A 6,000-nucleotide genomic window follows, 5' to 3' on the forward strand; every position below is an offset into this window, starting at 1 on the left:
GCGTTTTTCCCGCGATGTTATGGGACTCCGTCTAAGTGGGATCGTCGATGAGGGATTCTGAGATGGAGCAGCATGAACATGGCACATTTTTTTGGTGCCTTGCGAGGCGTGTGGAGTTGTACATCACCACCCCGAACCCTGATGCTCTCTGATAGTGAAATGTTACCGCCTGAACGGTTGACACCCAACGTGAAAGCGCCGTCTGGACGAAGCTGATAGGCGGCGCATGATGTCACTAGCCACACGTACTTAGGGCCAAGTGCCGAGTATGGCTTGGTTTACCCGGAGACTTTCTCGATGGGGCAGTTGGCTTGTCTCCATCAATGGCCCAACTGGGCAGCCAAATTGAAGGTAAGCGTTAGCCCGATGGATGGTGACAGCCGGAATGGCCTGGCCGAGGCATTGAACGAGCTCAAGACGCCATGTCAAATAAACCCCAGCCGCATGTTTCTCAAGACCTGGCTCAGAATCTTAAGAGCCCCATACACAGCCATGGATGAAGACCATGGCTGAAAGTCTCCAGAGCAGATCAAAGAGAGGGTCTCGTTGCTCTATTCGTACTGGAGACGAATCAAACTTGATTCCGTGGACAGCTTGATTTGAAGCCTTGCGCCGGAGCCGGCAGACCCCTGGTGTGAGCCGTGCGCCTCATCTCCGACATCAATGCTTGCTTGCCATACTTCGTGGCCCAACTGCCAAATGACGGCGGAAGAAGATGAGTCCTAAATCATATGGATGTCCCCTTTGCGCCTGGTCGACGTTTTGTTGGCTCATGCACGCCGAGACGCGTCGTAGAGCCTTTTTCTTTCCACACGTCAGCTGGTCCCGGTGGAAGAAGCAATGGCGCCATTCGTCTGCCATGTGTCTCTGTATTGTGCAAAATTCGGCATAAACACCGAGAGAACTCAAAGTTGTCCTCGGAAGATATCATGTCTTACATAAGACGAGAGCCAGGCCAAGACACAGTTTAGCCGCTTTTGATTGCTGTGTTTCCTTCCAGGATCTGCGGATTCGAGACAAGCGAATATTAAGGTGCGACGGAGCCCGATGGGACCTGCACAACGGGAGCTCGTCCGCGAGGGTGGGCGCATAGGTACGTATCGGGTACGATGCATCGAATTGCGCGTTGCAAGGGAGAGACAGCCACAGAGAAGGCTGGAAAGATGTCAAGATGCCGAGATCTGGGCATGCGAGGTGCTGATGGTATGTGGGAGTAGCGAGGTGTACATTTGATACGTGCGTACCTTGCTATGCCATGCCTTTTGCTGACGGGAGACGGCTGAGTGGGCCATCCGGAGTAATAAGACGATAGAGGCACCTTCATTATGGTGAAGGATATTGCATCAAGGTTAGACAACTCTGCGTGTAATCGAACAACGCCTCGTCAATCCGACCCGTGTTATGGCGCGCATGAGGTAACAAATCGCAGACAAGACGGGCGCAGCCACGGTGGCATCGAGATGGATGTGTGGAGGCCAGAGACGCTTCAAGAAATGCGACATGCGCAAACATGTGCGGTCCGTCGTTTGAAGGCGAGAGGAAGGTCGGCCGTCCGGTCTCGCAAACATTGATGGTCAGCCAGTCAGACTTTTGTACGTTAATTTGAAGAAATGCGTCCTGCCATGTTGATGCAAGGAAGCTCGCTGCTGCCTCAATGTCGTCCACTGGCAGTCGTCTGCAACTATGCGATTGCAAACAGGACAATCCTGCCTGGGCAGAGCTATGTGGTCACGTAGTGAGGTGGTGGGCAGGGGCCACTGGAGGTGTGCGTCGCAGGATGGCGAGCTGTTTTCCCATGTGCTTGACTTGAATGACTTGACGGGCCACACCGCACCACTGGCAGTCAACGAGCGACTGAGAAGAGACGGGATGGCATCGGACGAAATGCAAAAGTTGCGGGCGGCGAGGAGCGCTGACTGACTCTGACACCGCTGTAGCACTGTTGCGCTGGTTGCTTGTATGGATTATGATGACAACCGAGAATGACAAGACCCCCTGAACCATGTCCTGATCCCTGTCCTAGCAGCTTGGATGCCCAGCCCAGCAACAGGGATGGCAAGAGTTTCGTTTGACAGAGGTCGGCAGGAGTCTTGGTTACAAAGGTATCCGTCAGTTTAATCGCGATACGACTCTGCAGCGTCTGCATCTGCTGTGCATGAGAAGAGAGAGATATTCACAATGCAAGTCGACAGTCGAAGGTGGGATTGAGAGGCCAGATTGGCCACCCACGGCGGTCACGAATCGTGGAAAGCCGCATTTCGTGGTCCTTGAAGAGGCAGGCGCGTTCGGGAATATGCATGACCTCTCATCTCAGGTACAGGGTATGCTGCACTGCACGGCGCAAGTGGTCTTGGGATGGTGCGAGCACCGAGCAGATAGACCACATACTGCCAAGATGGCTCACAGGATGCGTTCTTCGTTGCCTCTTCTTCCAGAGGCGCCACGGAGCCTCATGTCGGGATGAACAAGATTTGAAGATGGGGACAGAGCAACGGGGCGGACGGACGCGCGGGCAGATGGGCTGCATGATCCGCGGTTACCCTTGCTGGAAGGGCCATCCCATCTCAAATATGTGGCATGGATTGAGGCGGGCATGAAGTTGGATCCCGCCGTCGCCTGTTAGTTGGGAGCTCTCGGGCTTCTCGAACGATGTGGAGGCGCCGTCGAGGCTTGATGCCAGTTTGCGTTGACCGACTTTGAAATATCCAAGATGAGAATTTGATGCCTGGCCCGCGGGGTTGCTGGAGATTGAGGCCCTCGGAGAAGCGGTGCCCGGATAATTGGCAGGTTTGAAGAGGTGGTAGTGACGTCTTGAGGCCGGATCCCGACGAGATGGAGAAGCTAGAAAATCTAGAGTGACGGACTCAGATTGGGTTGTGTCGTGGAGATGGTGGAACGTGTGTGGTGTGTGTGAGATGTGGGATCATGGGATGAGGTGACAGAAATTTCAGAGAAAAAGAAAATCCAAGATATATCGGGAAGGCTTGACTTGGAGAGGGGCATCCTCGCGCTCTTCCCCCATTGTGTTGTTTCCCTTTCCACATCCGCAAGCAAGAGCCATCACCGACCGTCTGGTCCTTCCATCCGTGAAATCTCCATGTCGGGCTGAGTTCCGGCCAATGTCGAATTCCAGCTGCTCCCTTCACATAGACCCAATCTCAAGTCGAGGCCGCGGCCAAGACTTGCAATATCGGCGTCAAATATCAGTGCTAGCGTCCGCATCAACACCACCACCAGCCACATCCACGTTTCGGCTGTCGTGCAACCCACTTTTGGTCTCACATGGTGGTGGTGGTGGCTGCTCGTACCTTACGGCTAAATGGGTACGACTCAGAAGTAGGTAGGATAGCTTCGACTTACATCAAGAAGCCTGCGAAGTACACGCTGCGAGAGGTGCGTGGGCTGAGACCTCACCTAAGACAGCCCGCGTCGAAAAAGACTCGACAATTCCTCCCCCGAGTGGGAAGACGTGCCTATTGTCCGAATCATTGTTCGAATAGTTCATACTGCGCGCCGACTGCCATTTCACCATTGCCTGTGATCCGCGCTCTTCTCCAGCAGCTAGGCAGCCAGGTACGGAAGGGCAGATCCATCCATTCCATCCTTTCCGGCTGCCGCTGCCGCTGCATTGACGGCCATAATTAATACTCTCGGACCAGCAATCCAGTCCAGTCCAATCCAACCCAAGCCCATGGGAGAAAAGCAACGACGAATTGCCCACCCATCTTCCATTCATCCAGCCTGCGCGTGGTGGTGCTTGGACGGCCACGGGTGCCATAATTTAACAAGACGACATCTCCTCATTTTCGATTGTCAGCCTGAGCGGCCCCAAACACCACCGCCAAACAACCTCAGTTGAGGCGGATGATACCGACGATACGGGCAGAAAAAGCTTCGGTGCAGATAGTCAATCAACCTTCAGCTCAGGTCGATCCTACCTCGACGTCAGAAGGTTGCTCTCGATCCGGATACCCTGCCGAGACGACGTCCAACACGACACGACAACCGCGAGCGCCACCCCGTTACCCCGTCCGGGCTGCTTCAGAAGCTCAGCCATCATCTGCACTTCTCCTTCCTCTTGCATACCGCTGCAGCAGGACAGCAGCGGTCGACAAGTCAGTCGCAGTCGCATGCGCATGAGCGGCCTTCGTATGTGCAGAGGTAACTAGCTACCTAGTCGCAGCATTAGCGGGTTTGGGTTTGTATCTGGTACCTGCATCAGCTCCTAGTTGCATGTACCGCACCTGCTGTCTCTTTCCCGCTTTTCCCCCTGAGGCCCACGCACATCTCCGCCTTCACTTTCCTGGGCGGTACTTGCATTTCACACCACCCCTGCAGGTACACGATACCCTTGAAGCCACTCTTGAATCCGCGCTCTCTCTCTTCCCAGCCAGGTCAACCAGGGCAGCCAGCTCGTCTCCAATCTCGCTGCCGTTCTGCTTGCTTGCTCTCTGCTCCTCCCGCACTCGATCCGTACGGCGGATACCCAGCAGCAGGAGACTGGAGTGCACTGCACCCGCACCAGCACCAGCAGCCCGCAGTTCTAAGTTCCTCGTCGCGCTTCGCGCTGCGCTGCTGTTCCAAATATCGGGCGCCCTGCAACCGGCACGCCCCCAAGGACTCATCTCGTCAATTTTACTCCAACGAGAACGACGGGAGTCTGACCGTTCGCTGGCTCTCCTCCCTCGCAGTCCAGTCTCCCCTCGTCCAAGCCAAGACAAGGCCCATTCCCACTTCCACCAGCGCCCTTACCAGCGCCAGCGCCAGTCCTTCTCTCATTCTAGTCTGGTCTCTGATCCCTCTGGTCTGGTCTGTCCCGCGCCGTCGCCGCCGCCGACACCACTCCTCCACACCTTTCCCTCCTACCGCCTCGCTTCAGGTCGGGCCGCACTCAACTCATCTCATCCCACCACCACCTGCGTACGGTGCAGACAATACCTTACAACACGCAGCGCACCTACGTTGCCGTTGTCGTTGTCAGCGTCTCGTCTCGTCTTGTTTTTCCGACCGACGATCCAACCTCGCCCCGATAGTCTGCCGCTAGCCTCGACCTTGCGAAGGCGACGAAGCGCACCATCGACAGCTTCGACAATCAACCAAAAGTCAACTCCAGGAATTGGGCCCGCGCGCCCATACCGCTGCTGTCTTGCCTGGTATCGTTCCAACTCAAGAGCTCTAAAGTCAAGTCAGGCGACCTCAATTGGCCAGCAATAGGGGGTTATCAACAACAACGTTAGGTTGCCCGCCGCCAAATTCCAGCCTGCGCTCTCCCTCAATCAAACTACACCACCACCAACACCACAGACAACACCACAGCTTTGGCTGTCTTTCACTCGCTCCCTCCTCCCACTGTCTGCAGCAGCCCCGTGTGGTCTCAGACGGTGTCAAGACACACACAAGAGGGATAGGCTCAAAGCCCGCACTGCTGCTCACAACAACAAAGTGTGTGCGTGCGTGAGATCGCCCCCCCTTGTCGCGTCTTTTTTGTGTGTTGCGGTGTTGACCCGACCTACCACAGACGGTCGTCGCAGACAATTCGTCCTGGTTGAGCTGCAGTAAACAACAAATCGGCAGCCCTGGTCCAGAAAAAAGCCCCTCCCAAAGCGATACCCTTACACTCGCGCCATGAAATAGCCAGAGCCAGAGCCCGATTCATTGGTACAGCAGACAGACAACGCAGCCCAAGGTCCATAATACCTCCAATCGGACTCGACCATCTCATCCCAATTCTGGCCGACTTAATTCCTGCAGCTCATTAATTCCTGCGTCCTGAAACCTGCTGCCAGACCGCCGCAGAGAACTTCAATTACTCACTCTCATCGCTCGCTACTCAATCCTGCCCGCCCAGGCGACGATTTTCTCTCCCTTGGCTCCTTCAGCGCACCAACATCGCAGACCAACTGGTTAGCGATAGCCGCGAAACAAAACACGCCAAAATAGAACGGCTGCTCAGTCGAACTCTATTTTCCTCCGCGCCTGCGTTTTCAGCGTCACAGAAGC

This window comes from Colletotrichum fructicola (assembly GCF_000319635.2).
Source record: "Colletotrichum fructicola Nara gc5 chromosome Unknown KSG_Nara_v1_contig07, whole genome shotgun sequence".
Taxonomy (NCBI): Eukaryota; Fungi; Ascomycota; class Sordariomycetes; order Glomerellales; family Glomerellaceae; genus Colletotrichum; species Colletotrichum fructicola.